Genomic DNA, 11,320 nt, shown 5'->3' with positions numbered 1-11,320 from the left:
TTTCCATATTGTAAAACCCATTCATTCTTATGTATCTCATGATTATTTTCAGCCGGCGTTTTGGCTATCTTGACAGAAAACTACTGTGTATTAAAACAAGTCATCAGACTATTGGGGATATTCGAAGTTCTTCAGATAATACTCTGTTAATATGTATAGCATATACATGTATTGTTTAAGTGCAGTACATGTTGGTTATAAAGTTTGAACACAATAAATATTATCTTCAATGTTGTGTTATTTTAACACCTTTGACCCGTCTTTTTGTCTGAAAAATGATTTTACCGACTGGAATGACTTATAGCAGTTTCCTAACACTTGCGCGCCCTCATGAGAAATATCGCCCAACATCTCGTTCATCCTTTTACATACAGGTACAGCTACTACTGCCATTTCTGCTTCGCTGTGGTAACTTCGCCTTGAGATAAGGTCAGTGAAGTCATCTTCAAGATCAACAGTTGATTCAATCGGCCTTAGGTTTACATATCCGATCGACCAAGCCATGGTCGTCGATTTCGAACTTCATATTTGAAATAAACTAGGGTAGGGACTTACACAGATGTAAGACATTTTCAAAACTCCTGTGAAGTAGTTAAGGAGCTTATAGTTATTAATGAGCAGGGGTTTAATTTCCCACGAACACTGTAGTTAATGAGAATAAACTTTAAATCATTCCCTTTGAAATAAGGAATAAAAATCGGGGCTCTTCTTGAAATGCCGTAAAAGAGTAACTAATTCAAAATTCGTAAAAAGAGAAAAACCGAATATTTACCAACATAGAAAATCCAAACTGCCGCCATCCTTCCATGTTAAATAAGTCGGCGTAAGCTGTAATTACTCCATAAGCTTCAAAATAAGCCCATCCCCTCCCCAAGTATTAGATAAAACAGATATATCGTACAAGTATGAGATCAGAGTCCGAATATCTGTCCACGAGGCGCATTCTACCTTAACGCGACACCTCTTATAATTAATGAAGAAAGCAGTTCGCTAATTTTCGCCTAAGTCGATCAATAACGTAAAAGCATGATAACACACGGATATACGACATTGAATAATTACAAACGTATAATATTTTCCAACTTTCGAGGCCGACTTAGGTGTACAAATATTGTGATAATTTTTTTCGCAAATAATGCTTAAACAAAAACATTATCGACTGAAAGAAGGCTTGTGCTATTTTTTCAACAGTATGTGGAGCTACAACACGTTTGCAGAGGAACTCCTAGAAACGAACCATGTTCCTCTTTATTCACTATGAAGGACATTCCTAGAGTTGCAGACTTTTATCATATCTATCGAGGCTTGGTCCACATGAACTTGACTTAGTGGTGATTTATCGTCGTTGATCGAAAGGAGGCCCGGTTTTGACCCTTACCTAACTCAAAAGCTGCGAAAGTGAATATTTCTACACCACCTCCCATGCACAAATGCTGGCTATTTCAGACCCTTTTTGGAGGTATAAACAAACTGTTGTAGATTTTATCCAGTATGTTTTGTGCCGAATGGCTCTGCAATCTAATTATAAAGGCTCCCGTAAACGGAAAAACGAGCCTCGAGAACACATAGACGGACTCTCAAACTTTTATAATTCTCTTCCGATCTACAACTTATGGGCTCATTTGAAAGCTCTTGGTGAAAGAAAAACTTTCACTATCTTAGTTTTTTCGAAAATCCAAAATTTAACCCCCTCCCCTATAGAGTTAATACAGGGATGGCGGCCATTTTGAATTTAAAATATCGCAAAATGCTTGGTAATTTGTTTCGATAGTTCCAAATTTTGCACGGTGACCCCGACTTTTATTGTTGATTTGGTAAGAGAATGGTTGAAAGTTTCATTCAGGAAAGTTTGAGCAAAAGTTTAAGTCTTTCACTTTCGAGGCGCATACTACCTTAACAGTAAATTTTGATCGATGTATGTGCACTGCCCGATTTTATTGTTGACTATTGAATTTCAGACCGAACGAGAATTGGTCATCTGTCTACCGTGCCACTAACATTACATTCAATAACTTCATATATTGTGATGGCAGAGGTTAATTCTTTGTGAATTGGCCTGCTGTAAGCCTCAGACAGAACGAGAAGAAATATGAATGAAAAATATGATCGAAAGTTGCAGATACTGTCCTTTTATCTATAGATGTCTAAGATAGAATGACACGACAATGATATATATAAAAACGCAATTTATTACGGAAAGAACACGACTGAAAATCGTGTACAGCAGTTCAGTCCTATTAGTCACGTGACAGTGTTATTATCTATACCACAAAGGAGGGCGGCCTATACTTCTGTATTTTCCATAATTCTGTTTGTCGTTTCTTTTCATATCGTCTCGTTTTATTTCACCCGTCCATAGAATGTTGTTCATTGTATCAGATGTTTGCACCTGTGATCCTGACAGTTTCAACTAACTGGCATTGCATTAGGTAGTCCAATCAACTACCGTGACCTTCGGGGTAGAGCCATGGCTGTGGGCCACATCTCAAGGCGGTGGTGGCGGTGGCGGAGGGGGCATGCCTCCATCACCTGGAGGGGGACCGGGGGGAGGCGGTGGTCCTTCACCAGGCGGCGGCGGTGCAGGAGGAGCGTCGCCTGCAGGAGCTGCCCAATCCTGTTCATAGGGAACACCCTCGTCATACAGATCATCTTCATAATAGTCAAGTTGCTCCGCATCTTCATAGCCACCACCAGAGGGCGCAAAAGCGACCTCCTCTTCCCTGTTAAGTTCCTCGGAATAACCGGACCCCGATCCATCGTCGGACGCATTTTCTTCCACCTCTCTCTTTTTACTCTTCTTTCCCTTTCCCCTTTTTTTACCTTTCCCGGTTTTCTTCTTTCCCGCGTCTTTCCCTTTTCCGCCTTTTTGTCTGCTTTTACGACTTCGACTTGCACTCGATGCCTCCTCCGGATCTTCGTCCGCGTCGGGATTTGAACGATTCCTACCCGAAAATACAGGAATGATTGATAATGATAATGATAATATGCATAGTGGACTGAAATACTTTCTTCGTTTTTTAGTGCGGAGTTGAAAAAGTTCCTCCACAAATGATTCTGTAAATACTACAAGATGTACTAATACATCAACGTAGTCCGCACCTTAAAACAGAAAGCCTTCAACTTTTTTTTTGCTCAAACTGACGCCGGGGAGACTTTCAACCGTCATCTTTCATAATTAAGATAGAATAAAACGTCACTGTTCAAAATTTTGGATTAGAAACACAAGTCGTCCAATTTAAACCGATATTTGAAATTGAAAACGGCTGCCATCCCTGTGTTAACTCTCTGTGAAAAAAAAATCAATTTTCACAAAAATAAGACGGTGCGTGCTGCATTTTGCCCACCGCCATTAAGTTATAAAAGGCGCATCCTCCCGTGACTTCATCGGATAAGAAGACATACTTTTACTCGTGATATATGGATACGGCTTACCCGATGTACTGGCCGATGGTGGCGCCAATCACAAACGTCAGGGAGAGCAGTGGAAGCGACAGAGGGGCGGCAACGTCGAAAGAGAAGAAGTTGATCGAACCTGCAAATGCAAATAGCAGACGACTGAGACGAGAGTGATAAAAAACAACAAAAAGTAACAGTGAACTAGATACCACTTTAAGGAAACAAGAACCATTCGGTCACTGAACTTGGAAGTGAAAGGGATAGGCCAGTGGCTGGTCAATGACGGTCAGACGGAACAGAGATTTGCAGTGCACAATCACTCCGGTGAGAGTGTGAGTCGAAGGGACAAGTAGCAAAGGGTTTATTGTGATGCTTGTGGTAAACTTAATTGTTAAATAAGTCACGTTCGACTTGGGTGCGAAAAATTCACTGTTATTCTATCCTTACCGTTGCCATATACAGTGTTTTGGTCAAAAGGTGCTTCATCGACTGAAACAGGAAAAAGACAGGGAAGAGTGTATCAGTTTCTCAGACGGCTGTCTGTGACACAGGTCTATTTTGTTCATATTACGCATAAGACCGTGGCGCAATATAATCGTAAAATTTGCATACTGGCATCAATGGTCACGTGAAAAGTTCGACTACCTTTCAGAAGCACCACGTTAGTGATGACGTCAACGCCGTCCTTGATTACGCTGCATGCGTATATACCGCTGTCATCTTTCTCAACGATATCTATCTCCAAGTCTCCGTATTCCATCAGTTTCCGTCCGGCTGTCGTCAGAAAGGAAAGACTGCGTGAAACCATGGTTGTGTGATAGTTACCTTATTTAGTCGATGAGAAGATTATTTTCCATAGAGAATTTTGTACGCATTTTATTTTCGCTGTCGTTCAGATTCCTGAACATCAGTTTTTAATTAGATGTTTTTGTTTGACATTGTAGGACTATTGTTTATTTTTGCTCACTTTTGCAGTAGCGGAAGGAGGATGATCCGTGTGCTCCAAAGTATAAACCATGAACCCGTTGGAGGGGGTTGTAAAAACAATGAAATGAATGATTTTTTCGTATTCGAAATATTGTTATTTTTGTCAGGTTTCGCATGGCATGTATATATTTTTACACACATTTCAACACTTTGTTTTCAGTAACCCTTCATGTGGATATTTTTCATGACGTTTTTGTAGTAACTTTCGCTCAGTAGATTTTTTACACCCCTTCTCAAGATATAATGGTCTAACCCTAATAATAATGAGATGTTTGAATTTCCTAAGCTCGCTATTAACGTCATCGTATCATATTGCGCATGTGCAAGAAAAAGGTAAGATTGACAGTTCTCGTGAAATTGGATATCGGTATTTGTAATTGTGACAAAATTGGCGCGCGAAATTTTTCTCGATATTTACGCTGCTAATAAATCTCGACATGGACATTCTTTTCGTAATCTATAGATCAATGTGATACTTCAAAGCACTTACAGAACATGGGCAGGTATTGGTTGTCCTTTAGCCAATTAACAGTGGCCGATGGATGACTGTCGATGAACCAATCCACCATACAGCGTATCCTCGCGCCAACTCTGCTGGTCACGTGGGCTTCATTGATCATAGTCATGCCTACATACGAGGAGAGACGCTCTTTGATGAATTGTCAACACAATATTTCCAAGCGAACGATTTGATGTCTACCGTCGGTCATTTCTACTTGCACAACAGATGACGTCAGAACAAACTATGGTGTGACAATATCAAGGAAGTGAGCGCCGCAAAACTGAAAGTTATGACAAACTTTTGTTCGACTTTTCATTAGAGAAATTTCTTCCAAGATACAGAATAAAAACGGGAAACACCCTGCAAATTTTGGCACCGGAGAAAAAGATTTCGTAAAACTATACCGTTATTTGATATTAAAGATTAAGACGATTGGAACCATTTGGGATAATTGGATGGTGAATTGAGGTTCTTTTAAATCCGCAAATGTGAGCTAATCTGCTTTTCTTGTTACGTTATACACTTGTTTTTATAAGTAATTTGTAATGCTGGTGCATTCAGCTACATGGCACCTAACACTTTTGAGAAATTTGAAAAATATGAAGATCCAATTATCCCAAATTAGTTCCAATCGTATTGATTGCAGCTATCCCTGTGTTAACCCTTTGAGGGCTGTAAATTTTCCCGCCAAAATTTTTGTGCAAAAGGTCACCAATTTTTAATGAATTTCTACTTAATATTTTGACAATTTTGGACCAAATGGATATTACTTTTCATTGGCTACAGTTTTGGTCAAAATTTTGGAAGCACATCTGAAAAAAACATTGCCTAGTTACTATACAGGCGGCAAAAATTGACTTTGATACTCAAAGGGTTAACTCAGTTTGGGAGGAGGCGCGCTACATTTTCAATTTTCATAATTATAAGAAAAGAGACTGAAAACTTCATTTACTTCACAGGTTTCACAGATTGTTCACTTACCAGGGCACAGCTGATCGGCCACGCACGTTTTCGTTTCTTCTGCCTGTCCGATGCACCATTCCCTGATGTTCTCAGGATTGTGACATTCCCGGCCACGTCGTGTGACTCCTTTGCCACACGTCACTGGACACTGTTCCCAGGGAGACCAATTGGACCAGCCGTTAGTGTACCCTCCTTTTGCGGATAAAAGCAAATATATATCGTGTACTGATTGGTTACTTGACGATCAGACACAGTGAAAGTAGAAAACGTCGATGAAAACTCATCCTTTTTTGAGACTTACAGTAAAATTTAAACATTTCCTCAAACTTTCACAAGAAAAATTTAAGACCATTCTCTTTCCAAATCGAGATAAAAAAAATTAGGAGTCCCAGGTCAAATTTTGGTACTTGGCAAACAAATTACCCAAAATTTACCGATATTTGAAATTCAAAATGGCTGCTATTCCTATTTTAACTCCATTGAGAAAAATTAAATTTTCAATTTGAAAAGGACAAAAACAAGACTATTATCACTTCATTTACTCAAGAAACGTCAAAATAAGTCCAAACTATCAGCATACCAGTGAAATGTTGTAAAACTTTGGGAATCAGAATATCTTTCACCTGTATGTATTCTACCTGTACGAGCGCCCTCTTAAGATGTAAACATCAGTGTATACTACAAGTTTTCATATCGATGAAACTTGCTTACCACAGGGATCATTTTCACAAGTAGATGATTCCTGAGTATCGCCTTGACACTTGTCGGTATCTTGACACTGTCTTTCTCTGGATTTGACCCCCTCGCCACAGGTCACGGAGCACTGACCCCACGGTGACCATGGATACCATCCATCTTCTCCCGCAGGTGCAGATCCCTCCCCGACTGTTACGCAATAAAAAGAAGAAGTGGCTTGTGAATTGGTAACAATAAAACCTTTTTGCACTGAGAACGAGACTTTCAAATTGCACCCTCTTGAGCCTTCAGAGAGAGAGAGAGAGAGAGAAGAGGAGAGGAGAAGAGAGAGGAGAGAGAGAGAGAGAGAGAGAGAGAGTAATACAAAGACAAGTAGCATACAGAATGACGGATAGACAGTGACGTGTAGACATGGATGCAAGATGTATAAATCTCGCAATTTCAAAGTGATGTTCAGTGCATGTGGAAATTGTTGATACCTAATTACCACAAACCCTTGTCAAGTTTGCGAAGAGCAAAAGCCAATAAAAAATCTACGGCACGCACTTCTTTGTTTCTCCTGGGTACAAGAAAATATCAATCGACACAATACTTTTCAGTAAGAATATTATTGGCCTTTTCTAGCTTACATTGCTGTTGACTCACCTGTTGTGCATGTCTCTCCACAATCTTCATGTTCATCGCTGCTGCCCTCACAGGTAGCACGCCGTCCAGTGGCTTGGCAGGAGCGATGCCGAGTTCTCGATCCTATGCATGGAGACCATAAGCCCCAGTCGGTCCATGTCACTGTCATAAAAATCCCCGAGGGAATCATAAAAGGGGAAAAGGGTTCAGTACCCATCAGCTGTTTGGGTATATTTTGTCCACGATTAACAAGTTCTGAACCATCTTTACGTTTTAAGCCTTAAGATGTACTTGTTTAACTTGCAAGCATTGACGGTATATGGCTGAAGATTTGTTTCCACAAGTAAATAGCCGATGGAAAAGACCGACTTTACGATTTCCGGGGCCAACAGTCGAAGTGAGTTTATATGATCGTGTAGGACAAAATAAAAATTATAAACGCATACATACATACATACATACATACATACATACATACATACATACATACATACATACTTGATAGAAGTAAAAACGCAATTCTCACAACTTGTAAAACTATGATTGATGGATAGATTAATGTCCTGTATGTATGTATGTATGTATGTATGTATGTATGTATGTATGTATGTATGTATGTATGTATGTATGTATGTATGTATGTACAAATACATTAGGGATGGACCATTAGACCTTGGGAGGGGGGTGGTCACAATGAATTGTGAACATTTTTTTTTTACTACTGTAAATTTCTGAATTTTTTTTTTCCAATGAGATTAGCTGTGCAAATTTTCTTTTTCAGAGTAAATTTCAGATTTATAATTTTTTTTTAGTTCGTCGCTGTCTGAAGATAAAGAGGGCAAAGTGTGGTGCCAAGCACCACAAGCGGACACGCAAGCGGTCATGGGGGTGGGAGGTCAGGAGAGGGGTGTCCCCCTGCTGCTGTTGGAGCTTTTGAAAAATAGAGATTAAAATGGTGTTATTTGGTGGCACTTGGGGAGTATTTTTTGGGGGGAGGTCAGGAGGGGGTGTCCCCCTCCTGCCGTTGGAGCTTTTGAAAAACAGAGATTAAAATGGTGTTATTTGGTGGCACTTTGGGAGTATTTTTAGCGGGGGGAGGTCAGGAGGGGGGTGTCCCCCCCTCCTGCTGTTGGAGCTTTCGAAAAATAGAGATTAAAATGCTGTTATTTGGTGGCACTTGGGGAGTATTTTTGCGGGGGGGGGGGGATAGTCAGGCAGGGTCCCCTTCCTGCCGTTGGAGCTTTTGAAAATAGAGATTAAAATGGTGTTATTTGGTGGCACCTGGGGAGTATTTTTGCGGGGGGAGGTCAGGAGGGGTGTCCCCCTCCTGCCGTTGGAGCTTTTGAAAAATAGAGATAAAAATGGTGTTATTGGTGGCACTTTGGGAGCATCTTCCTCTGAAACATGGTCTTCTTGCTCCTCAGTAGCTTCCTATAGTTTGAAAATTGACTATTTTGGTTTCCTGGCTTCCCTTCCTACTGCGTGGTGAAATGCCTACATTCACCCCACCAAACATCATGCATATCTCATGATTTACAATTGATTTTGACAAGCTGAGAAGCTAAAATAAGCTAAATAATATAGTTAAATTTGCATATTTGTGTTTTTAGAGCAATTGTTGCCCTTTTTTGATCAAAACATCTATTTCTCTGTAGCAGCATGTCCAAATTGATTGGATGTGTATAGATGTGTTGAAATTTCAATATTTGTCTTTTTAGGGCAATTTATGCCATTCATGGTCAAAAAATCTGTATTCTCTGAAGGGGTTGTCCAATTTCTTTGAAATTTGCTACACAAAAACGATTATTCATGCAGATTTATTCAGTATTTGCTATCGAGAAACTTTCAAAGTTCAACCCTTTTGTGTGTTTTTGTGTTGGGATTTGTTGGATAGATGGCATTCTGCGTAGTGTATTGTTGAATGTTAAAACATGTGTTTGCTGTTGTTTTTTGAGGCTGTTTTTTGAGAAAAAAGAATTGAAAATGCCTTTTTAAAAGCAAAATAATACATAATGACTTGATATGTTGTTTTATCATTATTGACGTGTTTCTACTTGTTCACCCATTCTTGCATTCATCATTGCAATAAAATGCTGTGAAAAAAATGAAACTGATGTGGCCTGCATCTGTTTACCTTGATCTTAAAAGGCAAATACAACTTTCTGTCTTGACAACCATACCATAGTTTCAATGTTTTACCTAGTGTACCTGCTTGGTTTGTACGCAGGAAACAAGTAGAAAACAGGCTCTATAATTTCATAATTTTCAAGTGATCAGAATACAAAGTCCTGAAAAGATAAGATAAGTACAACTTCCAGTATAAGGGATACAGTCACTCTAAATGTATAAATTAAAATTAAAAATGTGCCAGGAGGATGTACTAAAAATACAGAAAGTTGCTTTCTGTCGGTAAAATCTAAAAAAAATTCAAAATTTTAAAGACTTTTGCAGATTTTTTTTTTACGCCTTTGTCTTCTTATTTATTTTTTTTTATTTTGCAAACTAGTTTGAAAATTTTTTTTTCCTAACTTTCTGCTCTGAAATTTTTTTTTTCTGTTTTTGACCACCCCCCTCCCAAGATCTAATGGTCCGTCCCTTAGTGCATTCTATGAGAGATATGATTTTGTGATTGAATTATACTGAACTGTATCTTATGCAGACTTATCAACATTTTGAATGGACAGTGCAATGGAGCATACTTACCCTTGCCACCCTTCTTCCCGGCTTCACCAACGGTGTTGGGGCACGTACTTAGTAGGCAGGGGGTGCTGTCCACTCCCGCTCCCGGACACTTTGCAGTGAACACTCTCTCGTCCTTGATGACGCATGTTCTTTCGCGTGTCCGATTCCCGGCCCCGCAGGTGACAGAACACGGCGTCCACTGCGACCAGGTGTCCCACTCGGATGGTTTTAGCTCTTCCACTCCTTCGAACGGTCCTACAGCTACAGGTTACATTTACAGGTAGAAGGTTGAAATGATTTGACACTAAAAGTGAGAGCTATTTTCAATATTTATCCATTGCATTTTTAACATTGGTGACAGTTATTTAATTGCATATGTCTTGCGAGTTTAATTAGACATAAAACTTTTTTTCTTAAACTTTTCATTAGAAAACTTTAAATCATTGCCTTTCGACATCAAGAATAAGATTTAGAGGCCAACGTGTAAACTTTGGTACTAGAAATACAAACTATCGAATATTATTTACCTAATCTTAAAATTCAAAATGGCAGCCATAATGATTCCTTTTGACTGTTAACTCTACGAGAAAATTAAAGATTCTGTTTCCATAAAAATAAGGCGGTGAAAAAATTCCCTTCTCTAAAGCACTATCAGAGGATATAACGGATGAAATATGTGTTTGCTTTTTACTGAAAGTGAGCGGTGATTTCCCACGCCCTCTACCGGGGAAAACGGGTCAGGGAACCAGACTAAGGTAATTGTTGAAGGTGTTCGGTTATGTTTTCAGGTTCACGTAGTTAATGGAGGACAAATGGTGGAAATAGGATGTAGAATTACATTTAAGATAAAATAGCTGTAACGTTTATTCATCAATCTGTTCCAAAAGTCATGAATGCGTTCTTTTACTCCTACGTGGAGCACGCTGAAATACGAAGTTCATAATTAGAGAGACACCACTAAAGTTCGTTTCCGATTATAATATTTTACTGTTGCATGATCATGAGTCTTAGAGGGGCGTTTTCAAAGTGAGGGACCGCTTCCATCTCACTCCGATTGAAATTGAGAAGACTTATATTTATAAGAACTTATCTTTATCGCCAAAAAATCGCGCATGCGCAGCGCGACGACAGCCTCACTTTAAACTTTAACAAATCATTTGGTCTGAGACTTGTAGGAGATTCGTTCTATAACTCATGTAGTAAATTAAATATTCGCTTATGATGGTTGTGAATCGAAATTTCATTTTCCCATATGGAGAAACACACAGATTTAAGCCATTTTGAAGACAAGTGTTGGTGAATATTGTGTAATTTGTTTCTCTTGTACCAAATTTTGCACGGTGATCTGAATTTATTCGTAACGTCGAAAGGGAATTTTGGTTTAAAGTTTTGCAGGAAAGATTGGCCAAAGGATTAAGCCTCTCTACCTCTTTAACTTAATTAGCATAAATAATGTCTTAACAATGTCCA

At 39.2% G+C, this 11,320-nt stretch overlaps 1 protein-coding gene and 1 long non-coding RNA gene across 2 annotated transcripts in view; both read right to left on the bottom strand.

Moving 5' to 3' along the window:
- Window positions 1-11,320, bottom strand: part of LOC139136967 (uncharacterized) — a 412,563-nt gene that overhangs the window by 265,065 nt on the left and 136,178 nt on the right. The window lies entirely within an intron of this gene.
- LOC139136150 (uncharacterized) lies at window positions 6,586-10,039 on the bottom strand. Its single transcript, XR_011553125.1, has 3 exons — window positions 9,872-10,039; window positions 7,190-7,330; window positions 6,586-6,733 (listed from the first exon to the last, which is right to left on the bottom strand). It is a non-coding gene; the product is annotated as an uncharacterized lncRNA (long non-coding RNA).

The sequence above is a fragment of the Ptychodera flava genome, chromosome 7, assembly GCF_041260155.1.
Source record: "Ptychodera flava strain L36383 chromosome 7, AS_Pfla_20210202, whole genome shotgun sequence".
In the NCBI taxonomy this organism is placed as follows: Eukaryota; Metazoa; Hemichordata; class Enteropneusta; family Ptychoderidae; genus Ptychodera; species Ptychodera flava.
This window is presented reverse-complemented; position numbering and strand designations above follow the sequence as displayed.